The sequence below is a fragment of the Myotis daubentonii genome, chromosome 8, assembly GCF_963259705.1.
Source record: "Myotis daubentonii chromosome 8, mMyoDau2.1, whole genome shotgun sequence".
NCBI lineage: Eukaryota > Metazoa > Chordata > Mammalia > Chiroptera > Vespertilionidae > Myotis > Myotis daubentonii.
This window is the reverse complement of record NC_081847.1, coordinates 46,214,905-46,238,127: the sequence shown is the minus strand read 5'-3', so window position 1 is coordinate 46,238,127 and position 23,223 is coordinate 46,214,905. Positions and strand designations below refer to the sequence as shown.

Below are 23,223 nucleotides of genomic sequence, written 5' to 3'. Positions count from 1 at the left end.
CCTCTTGGGTTTTAAAAGAGAAAAGAAACCTGAAAAAGAACAGAAAGGAAATAGATCCTAGAATTTTCAGTGGCCTTGAGATCATCATCCACCTCCTCAGATTTCAATAAAAAGATCTAAACACCAGAGTGTGTGAGGGACCGACCCCAGGCTGGATCACAGGTCCCATGCCCCCCCAGCAGCCTGTCCCTCCTTCATAGAAGGCTGTGTTCTGCAGGCAAAGTGATGCTGGAAGTGAGGTCGCTTTTCTCACTTCCTCCGGCCACTTCTTCCTCCTCAGCAGGTGCACAGTGAATAGTCAACTCCTCCGCGAGTAAGTGACAGCTTCATTGAGAAGCGGTCAGATGACCCGGGCAGCCTGGCTTCTTCCCTTTTTATCCAGTTATGTCATTGCTCTTCCTCAGCTGCGGTTTGCACCAGAAGGGAAGAGGTTGTCTCCACCCCTCCACCCCCGCCTCCCCTAAGTTGCATCAAGTTCCCATTTCCTGTTACAAAAATTACTGAATGAGAGGGGCGAGTATCACAATCCCATGATGAGACTGTAAGCCCTCGGACAATAAACCATGTGCCCAAGTGCCTGCACCTCCCTCACCTCCATCTTGTCAAGTGATAGTAATACCTCTTGCCCTACCTGCCTTGGGGGCTCCGAAAAACAAATGGTGGTATCCACTGACATTTTAAAAATGTGCAAAATGCAGTGACTTTTTAATCATGAAATAGTTCAAGGAAATATAAGGAATAAGGTAGCAAGCCCATGTGTGTCCTACATCATCTTGTCACGTCTTTATGCCATGTTTGCTTCAGATCTTTGCACCCCAGGTCCATTGCCCCTTCTCCAAGCTTCATAGCATCAGTTTAAATTTGATGCTTGTTCTTACCATGCATGGATTTCATAGTATCCATCGATAATATGTGCTATATTTGAAAATGTTTTAAAACATCATCTTCATAATGTCATTGGGTTTGTGTTCTACATTTTATATGTAAGATATATCTGTACACTGGTTCATCCATGTTCCGTGCTATGTAGTATTCTATCAAGTAAAAGACAGTGAAGTTGTCTTCTAACTTTTTGACAATACGGACAATGCTACAACATGCACATGTTCTTTGCACACATGTGGCCTGCTACTCACCTAGGCTCTATGGTCTAGCCTAGTGGTCGGCAAACTGCGGCTCGCAAGCCACATGCGGCTCTTTGGCCCCTTGAGTGTGGCTCTTCCACAAAATACCGACTTCTGCGCATGGGCCACGAGGTTTCAATCGCACTGTACGTGCGTGCCCGCACGTGGTATTTTGTGGAAGAACCACACTCAAGGGCCCAAAGAGCCGCATGTGGCTCGCGAACCGTGGTTTGCCAACCACTGGTCTAGCCTATTGTTTCTGTGCTACAAACCTATTAGCATGTCACTGTACGAAAAAAAATGAGAGCCCTGGTCAGTGTTGCTCAGTGATTAGAGCATCAGCCAGCACACCGAAGTCATGGGTTTGATTCCCGGTCAATGGCACGCACCTGGGTTGCAAGTTCGATCCCTGCCCCAGTCCGGGTGCATGCAGGAAGCAACCAATTGATGTCTCTACTCTCTCTCTCTTCCCCTGGCTCCCTTCCACTCTCTCTAAAAAATAGAAAAAATATCCTTGGGTGAGAATTAACAAACAAACATAAACCCAACATGAGATAAATCAAGCGCTAGAGAAAATGATGTAATGAAGAGATGAGGTAAACATGAGAAGTATCAGGCTCCTGCTGGTGTTACACGGCATACTGTTTTCCAGCAAAGTTTTTTTTATATATAAGTAGGAAGAATACACTCTAAAATATTGATTAAATAGTATAGTGTCGTAAATACATAAACAAGTATTTATTAATATCATCAAGTGTTATGTACTCTTCATAATTATGTGCACTGTACCTTTACACAACTAGCAGGGCAGTAGGTTTGTTTATACTTACATCACTACAAACACGTGAGTAATGTGTTGTGCTATGACATTACTATGGTTACGATGTCACTAGGCAATAGGAATTTTTCAGCTCCATTATACTATGTGGTCTGCCATTGACCGAAACATCATTGTGCAGTGCATGAACATATTGCTAGAATCTAGCTTTAGACTGAATTTATGAAAATACATTCAGGAGTTTTTGTATCTTTTTCTATTTTTGTGTGTCAATTTGGTAACATTTTTCTAGGAGATTTTCCATAGCATCTGTTTTTAGATTTATTGCTTTAGAGAACAGAATACTCATACTTAAAAACCAAACAAAACCCTTTACTATATTCATAGTTATGGCCCTTTTTCATGCCTAATGGTGTTTATTTGTGCTTTCTTTTATTTCTCCTTTTCATTCTTGTTGAATATCTACTTAATTTTTTAGTTTTTTGAAAGATTCAACCTTTATTTTGTTCCTACTCTATATCGTTTCTTTGTTTTTATCTTACTGATTTGTTGTTAACTTTATTATCTATTTGTGGGAAAAGATATTTTCTGTTGTCTTTGAGTTTACTTTATTGCTCTTTATGTTCTTAATTTAACATTTTTCTTGTTTTCTGATATTGTATTTAATGCTAAACATTTCTTCTACTGAAATCTAGGGTTTTAATTATTGTTCAGTTCTAAATGCTTTGTTACTTTCATTTTGATTTCATATTAACATCTTAGTGTGCTTTTGAAATTTCAAAATATAACGGGTTTTAGCTTTGTTATCGATTTCAACTTATATTGTCTTTTGGTCGATGAATGTGGTCTAAATGTTAGTAGTTCTTTGGAAATTGTTGAGACTTGCTCTGTGGCTTAGAAACTGATCAATTTCTATAAACATTTCATGTGTATTCTTTATTTATTGGGTAGAGGATTCTCTTTTCATATCAATTAGATGAAGTTTATAATATGCATTATTTAAATCTATTTTTTGTCATATTATTTTAGCTTGCTCTATTGATTTCTTAGAGCTGTGTATTAAAATCTTTCACTATAGTTTTTGAATTTGTTACTTTCATATAATTAAATATATATATGTATACACACACACATATATATATTTGACACTTTATTGGTAGAAATACAGAATGATTCTTGGTGAAAGTATCTTTTTCTCATTAAGCAATGATCCTTTTTATCCCCCCAATACTTTTGGCTATAAAGTCTATTTTATTAGACTCGTTCATTCAGTTAAAACAAATATTTATTGAACATTTATTACTTATAGGGACACATTATTTGAATACATTATTTTATGTTTATCCTTGCTGTGACATGTTTTAGGCTTCTTTCTTTAAGCACCAGGAATTGTACAAAATTCAATCTGAGGACTTCTTTTAACAGATTAGTTGAAGCCATTTACATTTATTATGATTAGTCATATGTTTGGAATTCATTAGGAATCCAAATGTTTTACATATGCCATCCTTTCTCTGTACTTACATTTTTCTTCTTATTCTGTGTTCTGTTAGATTACTTGAGTTTTCCTGCTGATTTCGCTTTTCCTTCCTTGTGCCTACTCTTTGCTTCTGTGGTACAGACCCCCTGGCCATGGCCACACTCAGGGTACAACCTGAAGCCCTAAAGCCCAGGTGAATGTCTTCGGTGAAGAGCTGTGTAAAAGACAGAGAACCTGGTGGGGAGCTATTTCCCCAAGAAGTTTTCTGAGTTGGATGCTTTTAAAGGAGCTAGATCTCAATGAAGCCAACCTGAGCAACTTGAAGTCCTGGTACCTGACCCACCCCAGGAGAAAGAGAAGGAGGAGCGGAAGAAACAGAAAAAGGAAGACGAGGATGAAAAGACAAAAGGGAAAGATGAAGGCACAGGTCCTCCTGGTGGCCCACTGAATGGCAAGGAGATCATGGTCCTCTGGCAGCACCTGCAGCTAGGACCAGCGATATCATTGAGCAGTCACCCTAGTCACCACATGGCTGCAGCTCCAGTTACCTCGTATTGAGGATGGGAACAATATTGGAGGGACTCTCCAGGTGAATGTTTGAGCTGATGACCAGCCTTCACACCAAGCTGGAAGGCTTCCACACTCAAATCTGCAAGGATTCCCCTGAGCGGGGCCATGTAGCCAAGCCACCCCATGTGCGCAATTATCAAAAGCTGGTGTGCAAGCTGGATGAGGCAGAGGTTCCAGGACCTTGGCCGATGGCCATGTATATCTGCAACACTTGTGCTGTGGTGTATGACATCATCCTGAAGAACCCTGAGAAGCTCAGAATCCCAGGGGAGAAACAAAAGGAATGATATATTGAGAACTGTCTCTCATTCAGTGATGGGTTCTACAGGTCCTTCTTGCCTCTTCCCAGGGACTCCAGACTTTCCTCCACCTTCTTCCTGCTAAGGTTTCTCCCTCACCTTACCTCCCAGGCACAACAAATATAGTCATACTGTTTAAAAATCTATTACTGTTTTCTACTTGCTTTGCAACGTATGTTTTGTCCTGTTATTGTAGCTGTTACCCTTAATTCTTAAAAATTATATTTGAATAACAAAGTCCAAAATTAAGTTTATCTGTTCTCTGTTTGCTACCCAAATAAAATAATGCAGACTCCTTAAAACACTTTACCCTAGTTTTTCTCTCTTGAGATGACACTATTGAATATTTTATCATCCATCATTTTGTTTCTTTTTTGTTCCCATACAATTTTTTTTCTTACAAATCTACATTTTTAAATGTTTCAAAATAGATGTCATTTCATTTGCATTGTGGTTGAGAGTATGAAATCAGGAACCAAACTGGCTACCTTTGAATCCCGTTTTAGTTGTAAATCACTTAGAATGGTGCTGCTGTGCAGTCAAGTACAGGGTAAGCCCCCAATCAATGTTATGATGTGGCTTCTTGGGTTCTGCTCCTCCCTTCTTAGTTCAGGTTCCTTCTTACAGAAGTGCATCCTTGAGTAGTTATTTCATCAAGGATTTGGGAGTCTTAAATGATTTCTCTCTGTCTCCATCTGAAAATATCTTTAATTCACCCTCAGTGTTGAGTAATCATTTTCTAGGTATAGAATTTTACCTAGATATTTTTTTTCGTGGGCATTTGAAAGTATTATTTCATTGCCTTTTGATGCCTATTATGAGGTATTGTTAGTGTCAGTCTGTCATTCATTTAGAGATATATATGATTTTTCTAATTACTTTAAATATTTTTTCTTTGTTTTTGTCTTTGATGATCTGTAGTTTCACCACCGTCTTGTTTGGGATTCAGTATGCCTCTTGAATCTAAGGATTCCCAGTATTCATCAATTCTGAAAAATTCTCAGTCGTAGTCTCTGAACATTGTCTCTCCCTGGATCTCTTTATTTTGTCTTCCTCAGTCCTCTGTTATATGTATAGTAGATCTTGTGATTCTCTCCTTCCTATCTCTTAACCTTCATATCACCCATGTCTCTATTTTTCTGTGGTCTATTTTTTTTCTTGATTTCTCTTATCCTTTTCATTCATAACCCTCTAAGGTGATCATATGCAAAGTGTTTCTCCAAGTTCTTCATATAAATACATGTACATGTATATTCATAGTAATTAAATAACAGTGTCTTATTTGCAAAAAAAAAAAATCAAACATACCATATGTATTACTTTACAACTTGTCTTTCTCTTTTAATAGTACATTAAGGATATCCTTCAAGATAAGTAGATGTAGGATGTGAGGGCGATCTGGCTGCGACATCTGTCACCCCATTGATCGCCCGGGTTGATTTGGCTGATCTGGCTGGCTAGGCAGGTGTCCCCCTCCTCCCTCACCGATCCATGTGCGACCCTCCCGTCCCTCCCGAAGCTGCGCGCTCGGTCGAAGAGGACGACCCCCCCCCCCCCCCCCGGCCCCGAGGAGAGGACGGGTCTTCGGTCAAGGGTATACGAGTAGCTGCGCTCCCCTGCTAGAACCTCCAAACAAGCTCTCAAGATAAGTAGATGTCAATTTAACTTATTTTTTTAAAAAATAGCTAAGTAAATTCCATGGTATGGCTGTCCTATAATTTATTCAGCCATATTGGTGAACATTTAGGTTATTTTCAGTTTTGGGTCTCTACAAACACTGCAGACAAAAACATCCTTGTACATATTTACTTGTGTGCTGGTTTCTTAATTTCTGTGGGAACAAATTCTATCCACCCTACCTCCTCAGTCCCACTTCCCAAAGAAATCACTTTTTATAGTTTAGCTTTTTCTTTTGGCATATATACATCTCTCCATTTCTAAATAATGTGCATGCTGTTATCTTTTGTTTCATCAATTTTATTCATGATGTCTTAACTTCCTATTAAAATAGATAAAGATTTAGTTTTCTTATATAACTATATCCACTGCTTCCACTCCCCCTTTTGCCCAATATAATTTTATTGCAATTTTTGGTTACATCAGTTGTTAGTATTTTCCCTATTTTGCCTATGTAAATTGTATGAACAGCTGAACTTTTTATTTTTATGAAGTTAATATCAGTCTTATTTCTCATCTCCTTAGTGTTCTTTGGACTTCCACAGATTTCCCCTGTATCTTTTATAGGCTCACTGTGCTCTTTCCACAAGGCGGATGGCATCTGTAACCTGTTCGTTCGACCACTCTTTTCTTGGTGATATCCCTCCTGGAGACTTCCATTTTCTTTTCATCTGGACTTTTCTCTAGGCCTGGTGCACACCTGTCATGTTGGGATTTCTAGAACTTTCCTTTGCCTTTCTTCTGAGGTGGATCTCCTTTCTTGATTTACTCCACTGTTTGAGGGAGCACAGTCTCCAACAGTCTATCAGAGTGAAAGCCTGAGGCAGTGGTGGCCTTCACTATGTCCTTCTCTATTTAAAAAAAAATTTTTTTATTGAGTTCAGAGTGGAAGGGAGAGGGAGAGAGATAGAAACATCAATGATGAGAACGAATCATTGATTGGCTGCCTCCTGCACACCCCCATTGGGGATTGAGCTTGCAACCCGGGCATGTGCCCTGATCGGGAATCTAACCGTGATCTCCTGGTTCAGAGGTCGACGCTCAGCTACTGAGCCACACCAGCCAGGCTTGTCCCTTCCGGAAGGACTGGTCTGTGTGCCTGGGGTCCGGTTGTCAGTTCACTTCACCACATCATCCCTCTGCTCTAGTCCTGTGTAGGATCACATACAATTCCCTCTTTTTGTCACTCACTCACTTTTGTGGCTCTCAGCTTTCAGTAGCCTAGGAAAAATGGATCCATGAGAAATGCATGCACACTGAGTATCCATAGAGGTCTTTATCCTCTCTTCTCACTTGATGCCTTGCACGAAGAAAATCTAGGTCAAAAACAATTTTCTTCAGAAGTTTGAAGACATTGCTCTATTTTATGCTATCTTCCAGCATTGCTGTTAGAAGGCTAAAAATTCTTCTTGATATTTTGTATCTGACCTTCTTTTTTCTTTCTTTCTCCCTGGAACTTGTAGAATCTTTTTTTTCCCCTGCCAGGATTCTAAATTTCATGGCAATTTTTTCGTGTGTCTGTTTTCATCTATAGTACTGAGCAATCGTTATGTTCTTTCAGTCAGCCGATATTTGCTTTTCTCTGTTAGTGTCAGTTTTTCTTTCCAGAACTCCTATTGTTTGGGTGTTGTAATTTCTAGACCAGTCCTCTAATTTCCTTGTATTTTCTCTCCTGTTTCCCACCTCTTTAATCTTTTCTGGCAATTGAAGAAATCTTCAACTTTAATTTCCAACCTGTTTATTGAGTTTTCATTTGTTATCATCTTAATTTTCTTCTTTTCATCTATAAATAGTTTTGTTTTGTTTTACAAAGCATTCTGTTCTGTTTTCATGTGTGTGACATTTTCTTCGCTTTCTGAAAAATAAATGTTATTCTCTTGAAATTTTCTTCTCCCTTCGTGATCTGTTTCCTCATGCTGCCTTTTTCTTTGTTTTGGGCCCTGTCTTTTCTGTAGAGACCTTCCTTGCATGTCTGCTAATCCTTGGCTGTCTTCTCATACTTAAGAGTGAAGAACTAATAAGCTTATTGAAAGCACTGAGGATGTGTGAGGGGCTTGTCGACTTCGAGCATTGCTGTAGAATAATATGTTCATGCCATTTGTTGGGGAACTCTTCATGTCAACTCCAAAAGCCTCCCACTGGGGAACCTGGAGATTCTCCAGAGAACACTCATCCAAACTCTCCCCTGGAGGGTGAAGGGTCTGTGTGTCCCAGTGCTGAGAGCTGAGGTGAGGAATAAGACTGGAGGGGTCAGCATTCAGTATGCAATATTCTATTTGTTTGGTGTATGACATCTCTCAATCCAAGAACCCTGTCTCCAGAGTCCAAACCTCTGGTTTTGCCAGTTGGGATAGAAGCTGCTGCCCAGTGGGGTGACGTTATGGAGGAGACATGGGGTCTAGGGATATAACTGGTTCTTGATTTGAGGAAATCAACCAAAATGTAACATAAGAGTTCCATTTTTACTTGGAACTCTTATGTTACATTTTGGTTGATTTCCTCAAATCTATTTTTCCAGTTCTATCTTTGTGTTACTCTGTTGTCTCACTTTTCCACTGTGCTAATTTCAGGAGTTTTATTTTGTTCTTGTTCAAATCTACTTTTATTTTTTATCTTTTTAGTTCTTAGGATTGTAATTTTTAAAAATGTTCCTTTGTGACTGTCCCTCTTGGTACTTTATTCCCCTGTGTGCATGTGCATGTGCATGTGCATGTGTATGTGTATGTGCATGTGCTTGCACACAGTGTGTGTTTTGGCAAGTTCATCTTCACAGAGATTTATTTTCTATGGGAATCTTGTGAGTCCTGACTTGTTGAAATTATTTCTACATAGTGGCCACATATTTGTTGTATCTGGGGATCTAAGGAGTTTCAATGATCCTAGAATTGTGTTTTTGTTCACTTCTTGTCATGGAACACCCACACCCAAATACACAAATAGTGTAAATTCTGATCCTACAGCTGAATGTGGCTCTTGTTTAGATTTTGTATCCTGAGCTTTGCATATAAGGCAATTTGCTGCTCTTCATCTCTGAGCCAGCGGGCAGAGTATTTTTAGTCCTCTTTTCAAGGGTAGGGTGACTTTTTAAGGCTTTGAGATTTCTGAAAGGGGTTCAGTTCCGCCCTCTCCCCACACCCCTCATGCATATCTGTTCAGGGCATTAGAATGTCATCACCACCCTCCGATCCCCAGGGGCATTTTTTAGGTCTGAACTCCCTCGGGTACCATGGAATCAATATTTGGTCAAAGCTCTGCCTTCAGTTTTACCTTTCCTCCTGAGGCCCATGCCTCTCTCCTTCCCTTCCTAGCTTAGCTCGGTGATGTTGTCTTAAGCATTTTACATCTTTGTAGTGAAGAGACTCGTAGGATCAGCCCCATGTTTGCCGTTCTGCTGGAGATGAACCCTTACATCCACTGCTGAGCTAAGCCAAGAACATGCTAAACCAGACCTGGATGTGAATGTAAAGGGTTGGGGATTGGCAGAGATGAAAGGTTCTCAGAGATCACTTCACCCAGCATTGAATATAAGGAAACTGAGGCTCATCACTGATGAAGCCACTTGCCTACAGACATGTGGCCCATTAGTGAAAATCTGGGGTTAGAGCTCAAAACATGGCCCCTTTTTTCTCACCATGTCACAGGGTTGAGCGCTGTCACCTGGCAGCTAGCACCTGTCTGGTTGTAAGACACCTCGACCTGGTGACTGTTGTGCCTTCAGTCCCTGCGAGATTTGGGGAAAGCCACACAGACCATTTGTGTTTGTTTTGTCTTATTTTTATCTTCTGGAATCTAAAGCAATAATGCTCGTAGAATCACTTAAGTGGTGTTTATTCCTAGCTCAGTGTTCTTTGTTTTCTATTTTCATTTTTTCAAAGAAAAATATCTTTCCCTCTTCTTTCTTTGTTTTCCTTCCTTTAAGGCTCAGTGGAGGCTCCATGATTTTCCAGAAAGCTTCCCTGAAGCCTGAGCCCATAGAGGGTTTTCTCCTTCTTTAACTCCCTTTGAAACGGTCACCGAACCACGACACTGGCCCCGTGTTAGGAAGGGAGCTGACCCTGTTTAATGATTGAATGTGTAAGTGCTTTAGCTCCCCGGCTACACTGTAAGTGCCAGTTTGCAGAAGCCATGCTGATGCCATCTAGACCATTTCCCAAAGTGTTTTTCTTGATTAATTGATGAGGAAACAACTTAGAGGAAATATGTTCTCTGAGATAGAGCCTGGGCTTGGTGTCAGGAAGCCTGGATTCTGCCACGTTTCTCAGCCTCTGCTCCCTGGTGGATTTGAGCACAGGGCCTTCCCTTGCATGGATGGGCCGTGGAGTCGGACACTACCCCTGGATAGACTGGTCATGTAATTTATCACTCAGACCGGGGCAGTTATGAGAGTGAAGAGGGCACTATTAATAATGTGGCAGGGACAACAGGTGTAAACCGGGACTCTCCCTGACAAGCCAGGACATGTGGTCACCTTATGTCATACATCACCTTGAGCTCTTCAGAAAAATTTGCACAGCTGTTATTCAAATACCAACCTTTAAACAAAAAAAGTTATCATCTCTTCCAAAAGTTTTCATCCACCAGCAATCAAAAGTTTAGTTATCCCAGACATTTGAGTTTTCTTGGCTATTCCCATGGTTTTAAATGCTCATGATAACTGAAGTTAAAGTAAATTATGAGGTTGGGAGTTAGTACTGCTAAGAGGCGAACACCTTTATTTTCCACATTAACCTGGAGGGAAGGCACGGCCCTGATTTCCAGAGCCTGGGCCTTCTTTTCTTGGTGCTTTCTGAAACAGGGATCTTGCTGCTAGGATGTCCAGTAACGAAGGGAAGATCTGGGAATGATTGCTGATCCACGAGACTGGACGCCTTCATATAATGCTGTGTTTGGTGGCTTAGCATAATCAGGTGAGGTAGGTCTTTAAAAGGATGCATTCTAAGCACACGCTCACGAGCTGGCTTCCTTCTGCAGCTCCTAGCAGAGTTGTCTGTACCTATTAGACATATAAATGTTTGTTGGAAGACGATGGTTGCTAGTAAATTCACTTACCAGTGCTAGTAAACTTCAGTTCAGCTTATGCTTAGGGAGTGCTACAGTGGTTGGGGCATGATGTTGGAATGCAAAGAGGAGCAGATAGGATCTCTACCCTCCAGGATTTTATGATCTAGAGGCAGCGTCAGAGCTGTAAACAATAAAAATCTGACAAATGCAGAAGAAAGAACAATCAGTTTTGACAGGGAAGGGGGGTAGTTCGCTGGCATTTGAGCAAGCTTCGAAAAGTAGGATTTCATTCTAGGACAGAGGTGGGAGGAGGCCTCTGTACACAGTGGGAACCTGCTCAAAAAACCCTCTAACAAATGCTTGGTGTGTTTGGGGAACCAGAAGTCCTGTGTGTTTGGAAGATAAGCTTCAATAGGTGATGGATGGGAAAGGAGGAAGTCTTTTAATGTCAAACTAGGCAACTCGAGTTATATTGTGTAGACAACAGGGATCACATGAAGTTTTGGGTGTGTACAGTGATACCAACCGACTCACGTGTTAGAAGATACTCGCACAGCAGGAGGCCAACTGTGAAGAGGATATGAAGACAGAGGGATAAAAAGGAGGAGCCAGACATGAGATGCAGGATTGGCAGTTGCTTGGAGGAAAGTTGAGGAGGAAGGAAGAACCAAACACAACACCAAGAAGCTGAGTAAATGGTGACACCACGAAAAGAAAGCAGGAGAACAGAATTCAATGGGCAGGAAAGTTTTTTTTTACCTCATCTTATCACAAGGGCCACTCTTGATATCTAGGGAGGTGTGTGAAGAGATTGAGTGAAAAATTTGAGGGGGAAATACCTTGAACAGTGCTTTGCCTAAAGTAGGTGTTCAATAAACACTAAATTGAGAGAAGGAAGAAAAGAAAGGGAGTGAGCAGCTTTTGCTCTGACCACACTGTTCCATGACAGGGGGAGATTGTTAGGGTTTTAGGGGATCAGGTGGAAGTCATTCACTGGGGCTATTTCTGCCAACAAACTTGCTAATTATTTCATGTTAATCACATGCACAAGTCAGGAGAGGACCCAGAAAGAATGAAAGGCCAGAATTTGTTGTTGTCAGACAGAGGAGAGTTTTGAGCCAAGCTTGGAGGAAGACAGAATCGGGGCGATGAAGAGGCCATACTGAGTCAGGGGGCCTAGCTGTGGAGAAGGAAAGCGGGCAGGAGCAGCGTATAGGGAACAAGAGGGACGCCGATGACCTTGGACATAGATTTGCCGTGGAGAAATGTCCTGAGAGGCGAAGGGGGGCATCTGGAGGAGGGTGTTGCTTACTTTCTGACAAGCATATCCTGAAACTCTATCAGGAGAACCCTGTTTCCAACCCAGTTCCTCCTGAAGTTTTTCTGACCTTTGTGTGATTAAGAAACCAAGTCATGATGACTCTTTCTGAGAAGCCATTTCAGGAAAACACTCAATAAATCCTTTTGTTGGAGGTACTGGCCAGTACTTTGTCTTACAAAATGCCTTTTGCTTGCTTTGCCTAAGTCTTTGATTATTGGGTAAACATCTCAGTTTCGTGATTACGTGGTGTTTAGATGGCAATGCATGAATTGCATTACTAAAATTGTTTGCCTTCAGTTGCATTACATCTGCTCCAGGAATGCCAGAACACATAAACACAGCTTATTTAGTAAACTACCTCCGTTGGAGCCTCTGAGAGGGGGGAGGTGTAAAATCTGGCAGTTGGCATCCCATCCCATCTTGAACCAGACTCTTGAAGCCGGGAAGGTCTTTGGAAGCGTCTGTGCCCCCCTCTGTCAGCACAGAGCCACCCATCCTCTTCCTGAATACTTCTAATGAAGGGGAGTTCTCAGAATGCGACAGCTTTCAGGAAAAGGCAAACCACAATTAAATAGAAACATTTCATTTCTCCTAACATTGATCATAACCTTGCTCTGTTGACTGCAGTAGAAAATGAATGCAAGCCAGAAGTTACCTGGGAATGTTTTTCTTTGATCTGCAAAATCCCAGTGGGGTTGTGTGTGTGTTTGTGTGTGTGTGTGTGTGATTCAATGCTTGTCAAGGATGTATCTCCTTTTTGTGTGGAGGAAAGTTTTTTTTTTACCTCATTTATCACATAATTTCTCTTCATCTTCAGTGGTTTCCACTGCTTTTGTCTTTCTCCTTGAGTGCTGCAGCTTTCCCGAACATGGCTTCCAAGAGGTGGCTGCATTTGGAGGCTTGATAGTGAAAACGGGCCAGTTTCTCAAACAATTACAGCTCTCTGTAATCTTGGTGTCAAATCAACTGACTTTGACATTTATAAACCTTACAAGGGCCACTGAGAGTTAGCAACTCTTCTTCAGCAATGTTTCACTCACTCATTCCTTTAGTTAGCGAACATCTGCGGTCCACCCATTCCTTCCATTTCTACCAGGTCCTCCTTGTTTGGGGCCATTGTCAACTCCCATTGACACCATTGCTTCACAAATGGTTTTTAATCTCCTAAAATGCCACCTTGATGACTACCCCTTCCCACTGAGGAGCCTTCATGGCATAGTTTTTAAGATAATACTTTTGTTCTGATTACAAAAACAAGGTTTTGTTTTGGTGTTTTTTTTTGCATAACATCTGGAAAATAGAGAAAATAAAATAGAAGAGGGGGGTAGTGGGAAGTGGAGGATGGTTAGGGGGAATAAATGGTGATGGACGAAGACTTGACTTAGGGTGGTGAACACACAATGCAGCGTACAGATGATGTCTAGTAGAATTGTGCACCAAAAACCTGTACAATTTTATTAACACCCATAAATTTAATGAAAAGGCACCAAAAAAAAAAGAAAGAAAGAAGAAATCATTCATAATTCACCACCAGAAAGAAAAGCCCAGCCTGTTGTTAATGAATTGGTATACAGCCTGCAAGTCGTCTGCCCGTCCCTGCCCGTCCCTGCCTGTCCCTGCCGGGTACTGAGAACCTCCCCACTTTGGTCCCAGCCTGGCTTTACAAGTCCAGTCTCTCTGCTTGCTTTCTCTCTGGGACCTGGAATGCCTTTCATAGGGCTTTTCATCTTTCCCCCTCAGTGAATTTTTTTCTAATTATAGAAATAATACATGTGGTTGTAAATATTTTAAAAATACATATCAGGAATAAAGTGAAAATTATGTTTAAAAACATCTCAACACCCTGAAATAAAAACCATTGACATTTTGTAGACCATCCTGTCATCATCTGTTTATATACATGTGCCTAAGTAAACACACATGATTTCCGATAAGTGAGATCATAGTGTCCATGTGGTTTTTATGGTTGACATGTTCTTTCATTTTCACTTATTTCTTTCCTCCTGCTCCCTTCTTTCCCTCCACCCTAATCCCTCTCCCCGTGATGCCAGTGTTATCAACCTTGCATACCCTTCCATGCTTAATACACATTCAAATAATTGTATCAAACATTTAGATACATAGATATAGATACAGCTATTCACATAGATGTGTTTTGTCATTGTTTTATAAACAATTAGACCATAGGTCCCTGTCTGCATCTTGCTTTTTTCTCACTTGGTGATTCATTGTTGAAATTCCTGCATTTTCCTTTTCATGCCTGTGTACTATTTCTTGCGTGATTAGCATAGCTTATTACATGATTTTACTATAAACAATAGTGAATATCCTGAATATCCCTCTGCTCATGTGGGCATGAGGTGGCTTGATCAATGGTGGTATTTTTAAATTTGAATAGATATTACAAGATTGTGGGGACAGCAATTTCTGTACTCACCAGCAGTGTATAAAAGAACCTTTCTTGGTGTCCTGCTTTGTGGCTGTGGCATTGTCATAGCCAAGGACCAGTGGTTCTAGATTATAGGGGAGCATGGGAGCAGGTCCTTTTGAAAATCCCAAACTTCAAGAGAGAGATATGGGGCCATAATTAGACCATCATGGTTATATAACACACACGCGCGCGCGCGCGCGCGCGCGTGCGCGCGCGCACACACACACACACACACACACACACACTAGTATATAGTATATATGATAATTCATTAAGAGGAGATCATGCTTTGCTAGAGTTGGGTTCTGGGGAAGTAGTATTTATAGAAATGAACCCTTAGCCTGAAGTGTTACTTTATTTTTAGGATGATTTTTTTTTTTTTTTACCTGACATTATTTGGTTAGCATGGCAGCCAGAAATTTCCCTTTTGGCTTTAATTTGCTTCTTTACAGTTTTTGTCAGAACTCAGTAAAACACATCACACACAACCTCTGAACATTTGAGTCAACCTTGAAACTACGCAAATGGATGGATGTCAAGATGAGATCTGACTGAGAGTTCCCATGAGCATGGTTTATGCTTTAGATGCTTTTAAAATACCTGTTGATATGGAGTTCAAAGTTCGGGAACATGTGGAAGGATTGGATCTTGCACACCATCTCCTGATGCAGGGGTGTTTGTCTCACCCCGTCTCCTCTGAGATGGCAGCACAGTCCCATTCCCTAAGTCTCAGACCCTCTGGGGCTTTCTGCCTGCATCCTGGCTGCCAATATCTGCTACCGCTTGTTGTCATTCTCGCTTTCTCTCTTCTTTATCCCTTCTGCCCCTCCCTTTCATTTCTCCATATTACTCAGCTATCCGCCAAGGGGCTTGCTTGCCTTTGGAGCCATTGAGATTGCATTGTGGGGCCAGCAAGCCCATCTCCGGTGCTATAATGTGTGCAATCTCAAGGTCGTTGGCCTATCTTAGCTATTTTTAAACAAATATTTTTTTTATTGATTTCAGAGAAGAAGGGAAAGGCAGAGAGAGATAGAAACATAAATGATGAGAGAGAATCATCGATTGGCTGCCTCCTGCATGCCCCACACTGGGGATTGAGCCTGCAACCTGGGCATGTGCCCTGACCGGGAATTGAACCGTGACCTAGGTCAATGCTCAACCACTGAGCCATGCCGGCTGGACCGGCTTAGCTATTTTCGTCCCTAATTTTCCTGTTGATAGGCTCTCCACTGGACAGACATGCTTCTCCCGGGACCCCCTCTAATTTTTTTTATCTGACATCATGTTGGGACCTTGAGTCCCCGAGAACCTGAGGCTTCCCTGTACTTGGAAATGGAAATGGATTGCGTCTCTGAGAGCTCTGACGGCCTGCTCTCCTAAGAAATGCTGGCTGTGCTGTCCACCAAGGAAAGAACCTCTTGGTTATTATGGGTTGTCAGAGCTGTATGGAGAGCAAGTGAGGTCATCTGGAATATAGTTTCATCATTTTTCAATATATCCTCAATGTCAGGGAAAGTCATGGGTAGGATCCTGGCCTTAACTCCTTGAATTCTGAACTGCCTCACATTTGTGGATCAGGCAGAGCCTAAACATTGTTTGATACAGTTCGTGTGTGGTTTAATATGTACAACTTGTCTGAACGCAGTAGCTCTGTGGTTTACCTTTTACTGAGAACTGCTTTTATTTTTTTTCCCTTTTCTAAGAAAACACTAGTTTCCTAAACTAAAGCCTTTCTCGTGAGTTCATCGGCAGTGAGGGGTGTTGTGTGAGGACCTGTTGGTGATAATAACATCAAACAATCGCCCGATTCAGGTGACTTTAACACAAGTCATATTGACTAAAATAGTATTAAACATGTGACGCTGGCGTGTGATATTTGAATATTTGCCAAGGAAAGCACCCCAGCCGCGGTGACTCGCTGTAAGAGTGAGAGATTGGCCTGTTTTACTGTTTTGACATATTTTTATTTAAGAATCTGAAACCAACCTTTACAGTTTGGGGAGGGAGTGTAACATATACAGTCAGCATGGATCTGTTTACGTGCTTTTTCTTTTCACTGCCTGTAAGAATTCAGGCCGCTTAGTCCTACTCAAGAGCAATGTACAAATGAGGGGACGTGGATCTTAACAGGTCTGAAATTCCCATATGTTGTTTCTCTCTCACAGCCCCTTCCTGCAATTCCTTTCCATACTTTTTCATCCATATAAGGCGGGGGTCCTCAAACTACGGCCCGCGGGCCACATGCAAATACAAATATTGTATTTGTTCCCGTTTTGTTTTTTTACTTCAAAATAAGATATGTGCGGTGTGCATACGAATTTGTTCATAGTTTTTTTTTTTTTTTTTAAACTATAGTCCGGCCCTCCAACGGTCTGAGGGACAGTGAACTGGCCCCCTGTTTAAAAAGTTTGAGGACCCCTGATATAAGGTAATGACATATATTTGATAAACTTTGGAATCCAGATACGTACCTGGGTCCCAGGTGTGGCTCATGGCCACTTATTACCAGGAGAGTCATTTGTCTAGCCTGGCTTTTCTAATCCCCAAAACGGGACACCCTACTTCACGTGGCCATTCCAAGCGTCTCACTGTCCTTCCTTTCTTCCTTTCTTTTGGAATAACTCAGAATTTTCAAAACCATTAAGTGCACTATTTTTAGGGCCACTTAGGAGTTGTCCCTAACAATAGAGAGCAACTAGAAATGCCATATTCTACCAGTGTATTCATTAAAATCCCCCCCCCCCCACCCAAAGCAAACAGATTACATTTCTGGTAAAACTTGATTGCATTGGGATAAAACTTGTGGGAGGACAGGATAGTCACAGGAGCACCCCCTGGTTTTCATGATCAGAGAGCTTCCCCCGGTGCCGCTGTCAGAGGGGTCTTGGCATAGCGGGCTCTGTTGAGTGGGCCATTAGCTGTGTAAAGGCAGAGATGACAAACAAGTGAGAACCAGGCCAGAAGCCACGCTGTGAAGTGCCTATTTCACCGTACATGTCTGAGGGACTCAAGTAAGGCCAGACACTCTAAAATACAACGTAGAAAGTGCTCCATCAAAGGGAATTGAAGTTAAAGGTTAACAGTGACCACTTAAAAAACAGAGATGGCTTAAAACTGGAAATAAAGGATGCCACACAGAGATTCCTGTGGGCATGAGTCAAGATGCAGGTTTGAGTCAAAAGAAAACAAGAGCAGTCACTCTCGAGAGGCAGTTTTCTGAAAGCTTTGGAAAGACTCGAAGAAAGGGGTCACAAAATGACGAAGGGACACAGGGAGAACAGAGCAACGTTTGAGCATAAAACTTGATATTTGGGGCCAGGTGAATGAAGTCAAGAGAGGGTTGGAGATTGGGAACTGGGTCAGAAACAATGAGATCACGGATGAGACGGAGCCTGTGGGCTCTGAGCAGTGACAGGAGGGGCCAAATCTTCAAAGATTTGTGGGAAGCCACGGATTTCTTTAGTGGATTCCAGCAGAAGTGAATGGCAAGAAAATAAAAAACTTGACCCGCTGTATGAATGGCATGGTGTGTGTGTGGCGGGGAGGGAGGGGGGGATGAACTGAAAGGAAAATAGAAGCCTTATGGGCAAGATAAGCTCATTCGGAGACATATGACTGAACTGAAACCCAGATAAAATAATTATCTTGTAATCCCGTGTCTTTCTTTAGGAGTTCGGTTTCTTTGTAATTCATTCACAAAAGAGCAATAGGCATTTCAATGAATATATTTGCTCATAGAATTGTGGCTGGAAACTAATTGCTGATGAGGATGTTATAAATTAAGGAAGTTTTAAGCAGACATACTTGGAATGCATGACTTGGGAATGAAATTTTAAGCCAGCAATCAGATAATAAAGACTCGGTGCTAATCTTACAGTGACTATTTTGTAAGGAATAAAAGATTATTCTTCCTTGGGCCTGAAGCCTTCCCCTGCTAAGGCCTCCACAAACCACCTCTCCCTCTTGTCTCGTTGGAGTAATCCAGGCCCTTCCAGGGATCCCCAGCCTTCTAGTTCTAGAACCTTCACCGCCTACAAGTGTACATAAGTCTCTGAAATCCTGGGGGGGAAATTGACTTTAATTCTGCTGCTCCTTTGGACGGCCTTCACGTCTCCTCCCCATGTTTTTAAGCTTCTTAAAAGCTGGTGATCTCTCTCTAACCCGCTTCTTCACGCCCCTCCCTCCCCTACCCCGCCAGGGGCCTTCTGTTTCTGTCGTCTAATAAAACAGCTGTTTTATAGGGGATTACACACCAATTTCCGAGGACCTCCAGAGCCATGCTGTTTTCCTCTTCTGTAGCAGTTGGAACCCGGGGCAACATCTCTCTTTAAATACTAGGCCTTCTCGCTTCTATTACACAAGCCTGATTCTGCCTCTGATCTTGCCAACCAGCCCAGCTCTGTCCAACTCACCAGCTTTTCTTTGTGCTCCCACTGGGGTCAGTCCAGACGTCTGTCCCCACACAAGCCTAATACTCATCTATCTCTTTTCTCTCTCCTGGGGATCTCATCGACTTCCTCTAAACCTTTTTTACTTGTATGCAGGTTGTTCCAAAGCCCTCAACTCCATACCTGAGAGCTCTCTTATTTCCATCGCATATTCCCAACTCCCTGCTGGTCACATCCATGTGATAATCCACCACCAGGTTGAACTTGGCTCTGCCTCTTCCTCCCCCAAACCAAGCCCTCCTAGAATCTGGTAATGTGGACACCTCATCCTGGTTCCCATATCTCAGTCACGTTGGGTTCCATCTTCTCTTTTTTTTTCTTTTTTAAAATAGCTTTTTAAAATTGATTTGAGAGAGAGAGAGAGAGAGAGAGAGAGAGAGAGAGAGAGAGAGAGAGATTGATTTGTTGTTTCACTTATTTATGCTCTCATTGGTTGATTCTTGTATGTGCTCTGACTAGGGAATGAACCTACAACCTTGGCATATGGGGACAATGCTCTAACCAACTGAGCTACCCACCCAGGGCTTACTTTTTTCTATATCCAAACATAAATACCTCATTTTCTTCCACTGAAATTCTGTGCTCCTGATGCAATAGACGGGCAAGTGAAATAGATGGCCAGTCTACTAAATTCTTACTTGATCTGTGTAGTCAGAAGAATTCTAAACCAAGTGAACATAAGCTTAACTTGGATCACAAAGACAGAGAGTCATGGACCCTCAATCAATTCCCAGACCTGAGTCAATTTACAGACCCAAAACACATTGAATGAGGGGAAGACCGGGTCCCCTTGAGGGAGGACCCTGCTACACTGTTGATAAACTTTGGAATTGGAAATGGATTGCATTTATGCTATTAATCTTTCTCCCAGCCTTTCACCAGGGTGATGGACACTGGGGAAGAGGAAACAGACCTCTCAGGGATTACTGGACTGAACTGACACTAATTCCAAGACCAAACGTCACTGTGAGCCCCCAGGCAGAGCAGGGACTGATGGAGGTTTTCTGGAGGTTTAGCTCCACTGTGGGTCCATTCCCTCGACACTCTGTGCAAGCCGATGGGGCTGGCCGTGACCTGCTGCTGGGGCCTCCTGGGGGCTGCTGTCCTCCCTCTGCGACCTTTGTATTCCCTGGTCCCAGTTCTCAGGAAGCGGCTGGCCTGCCCAAGTCCGTTCATTCAAATGCTCCACAAAGACCCTCCCCGCTCCCCAGCCTCCTTGGCTGCAAGTCTTCAACCCATTTCTCTATCCTGTACCCTCCTCACCCCGAGACAGAGTCCCCCGAAATGGCATGCTTTCCTTCTCCTCGACTTTGCCTTTACTCACGCTGTTTCCTGCGCCTGGTATTTGTTTTTGGCTCCCTTCTCTGGAGTTGCATGGTGCCTGTTTTTAGCACAAATATACATTGTCCCCTTGTAAAACCATATTTCTCCACTTCAGCTCTGAACAGCCAGGGAAATGAGCAGAAAAGCGTGGGTGGATTAATTCACCGGTCTTGGGGGAAAAGAGGGGTCCTTCGAGGAGTGGGCTGTTAACAATCTTCATAAACAAAAGGTAGCCTTGTTTGCACTGGTTCTTCCGAGTCAGCATTTTGTAAACCTGCCCAAGGTGAAAGTGAGTGCTTTGTGTTAAAAAAAAATCATATGGGGAGCAGAGAAACAAGAACTGCTCACTTTGTTTAATGGGTGAGTCTATTCCACGACAGGTGGCCTCTCAACTTGCACAAATAAGGCAGAATTGCCTGGCGGATGCCCGTTGGCAGAGCAGAAGGCATAATGGCCCAGTGGCGGGACCAGGAGCAGGTGGGGATATTGACTTAGATCTTCAGTTCTCCTTGTAGAGAATCCCTCTAAGCAAGTACCTTCGCTTCGTGTGAAATAAACTGCCAGTGTCTACGAATATCTTTTTTTTTTTTTAAGGTAATTCCCATGTCAGTTTCTCCTTTTTCCAAAGTTGAGGTTAGAATAGCCGGACAGTATCAAGGAAGTTTGTGCAAGTTTGAATATTTCAAGTTTCCTTTCAGACTGGTATTCAAAGTTTCCAGATCTCACAGTCGAACTTAAATTGAAAATGTGATAAATCCCGGGGACTTGTTTCACACTAAATAGGGCAACATCACCCTGGTGGTGTGTGCAGACGCTATGTCCAGGCAGAGCTCCTGTGACTGGTCACCCGCCCAGCTCTCTGGTGACCCCGCAGGCGGGAGCCCTCACTGTGACCCTTGGCTTTCAGATCTTGTCATTCTCCCATAGCATTAGCCCCTCACCATCTGAATTCTCCTTTGATGTGTGTGGTGTGGTTCTGCCACTGTTTTCTCCCCACTTCTCTGAGGACTGCATTTCCATGTCCCCTACAAACAATCAGAAAGCATTTATGTAGCACCTACTGGGTGCTCAGTTGCATGGATCTACACAAAGATGAATTGGACAGGCCCTGCCCTTTAGCGACCCTGCCTCCCCCCATGCTGACATCATCGCCTCTCCACGCCTCTCCCTCCTCCACCGTCATGCTGAGCCCTCAGAGCTGGGATGGCCATCCGAGAGGAGGTCCCTGAGCCATTCATTTGTCCTCTTCTCCTCTAGCCCTTGCTTCTTCAAAAAGGCTATTTTTCTTCATGGCTTCAATGATAAAACTATATCCCAAGTCCTAGTTTCTTATCTGTCTAGTACTCAATTTCCTCTTGTTTTCTCCAAAATTCAACATGTCCTGTGAGTGAACCAACCAGCTCCCAGTGAGCGCACTCTGCCTCTGACAGGAGTGGTGCCATTTTCCTTTTCTTCCGGGTCATCTTCCCCTTTCTTCTCTGTGTCCAGGAATCAGCATTCAGGCTTCCTCCACCTGCTCACGGATTCCCTCCTCCACCATTCACACTGTCTCCATTCTACCTGGTCCTGATGGCTGCACACCTGCCTTGCCCTTCAGTGAGCTCTGCAGATCCAAGCCAATATTCTCTTCTTTAAATCCCATCTTATGGATGTCCCCCTTGCTAAGCGGCACAGGTGATATCTTACTCTTTTATCTTTCTGAGTTAGCATCTAACCCAGCTCTGCACATAGAAGGCACATAGCCAATGCTTATTGATCTGTTGTGGCAAAAGCATGCCTAGATTTTACATTGTCAACCTCAGCTTTCCTCCTACCTTTCTTTCCCTTGCAGAACCTCCCAATGTTGACCTCGGCAGTGACAGAGGCTCCCACTGCCATAGCTATTGGGGGGTAGGAGAGCAGCATTGCAGAGAACAGTGCAGCAGATAAAAAAAACATGTGAAATGAAATCTGGGGGAAGGTAAGGAATAGGAATGACTTGATATGGGAGAGACTAAGATGGTGGGAGCTTATAGAGGGGAGATGCCCTGCCTCTGTTGAGACAATTGTGTCCACACCCTTAGTTTCAACCCTTACTCATACATGTCCTTTAATAATAAGTACTTTACCTCCTACCTCGTCATCGCCCATGGTGTTGTGTTCATGGAGCCCCGACAGAGTGCCAAGGCTGTGATGCTGCCCAGTGGCTCAGTACAGGATGCGCAAGGGTTGGGATGGCTCTGAACACTGGCCCAGCCCATCCTGGAGCAGTGGTTCTCAACCTGTGGGTCGCGACCCCTTTGGGGGTCGAACGACCCTTTCACAGGGGTCGCCTAAGACCGTCGGAAAACACATATATAATTACATATTGTTTTTGTGATTAATCACCATGCTTTAATTATATTCAATTTGTAACAATGAAAATACATCCTGCATATCAGATATTTACATTATGATTCATAGCAGTAGCAAAATTACAGTTATGAAGTAGCAACGAAAATAATTTTATGGTTGGGGGTCACCACAACATGAGGAACTGTATTAAAGGGTCGCAGCATTAGGAAGGTTGAGAACCACTGTCCTGGAGGGAGGGATGAGGACACAGTTATGGAGGTGACCCAGACTTCTTCCTCGAAGAGATTACACTTCCCCAGGGATCAGACCTGGAGACAGTGAACTATAATAGAAGGGGAAGCGGGTGGGGCACAGTGAGAAGGGTGCAGGTTCAAAGTAAGTGAGGATTTCCAGCGAGAATTGTCAAACCCCGAAATGGGTTACAGAGAAAGCTGTGG

At 42.7% G+C, this 23,223-nt stretch overlaps 1 protein-coding gene and 1 pseudogene across 2 annotated transcripts in view; both read left to right on the top strand.

Moving 5' to 3' along the window:
- BCL2 (BCL2 apoptosis regulator) overlaps nucleotides 1-23,223 on the top strand; it is a 166,025-nt gene that overhangs the window by 72,354 nt on the left and 70,448 nt on the right. The gene's annotated exons all lie outside the window — the stretch shown is intronic.
- LOC132240297 (proteasome activator complex subunit 1-like) lies at nucleotides 3,535-4,496 on the top strand (annotated as a pseudogene).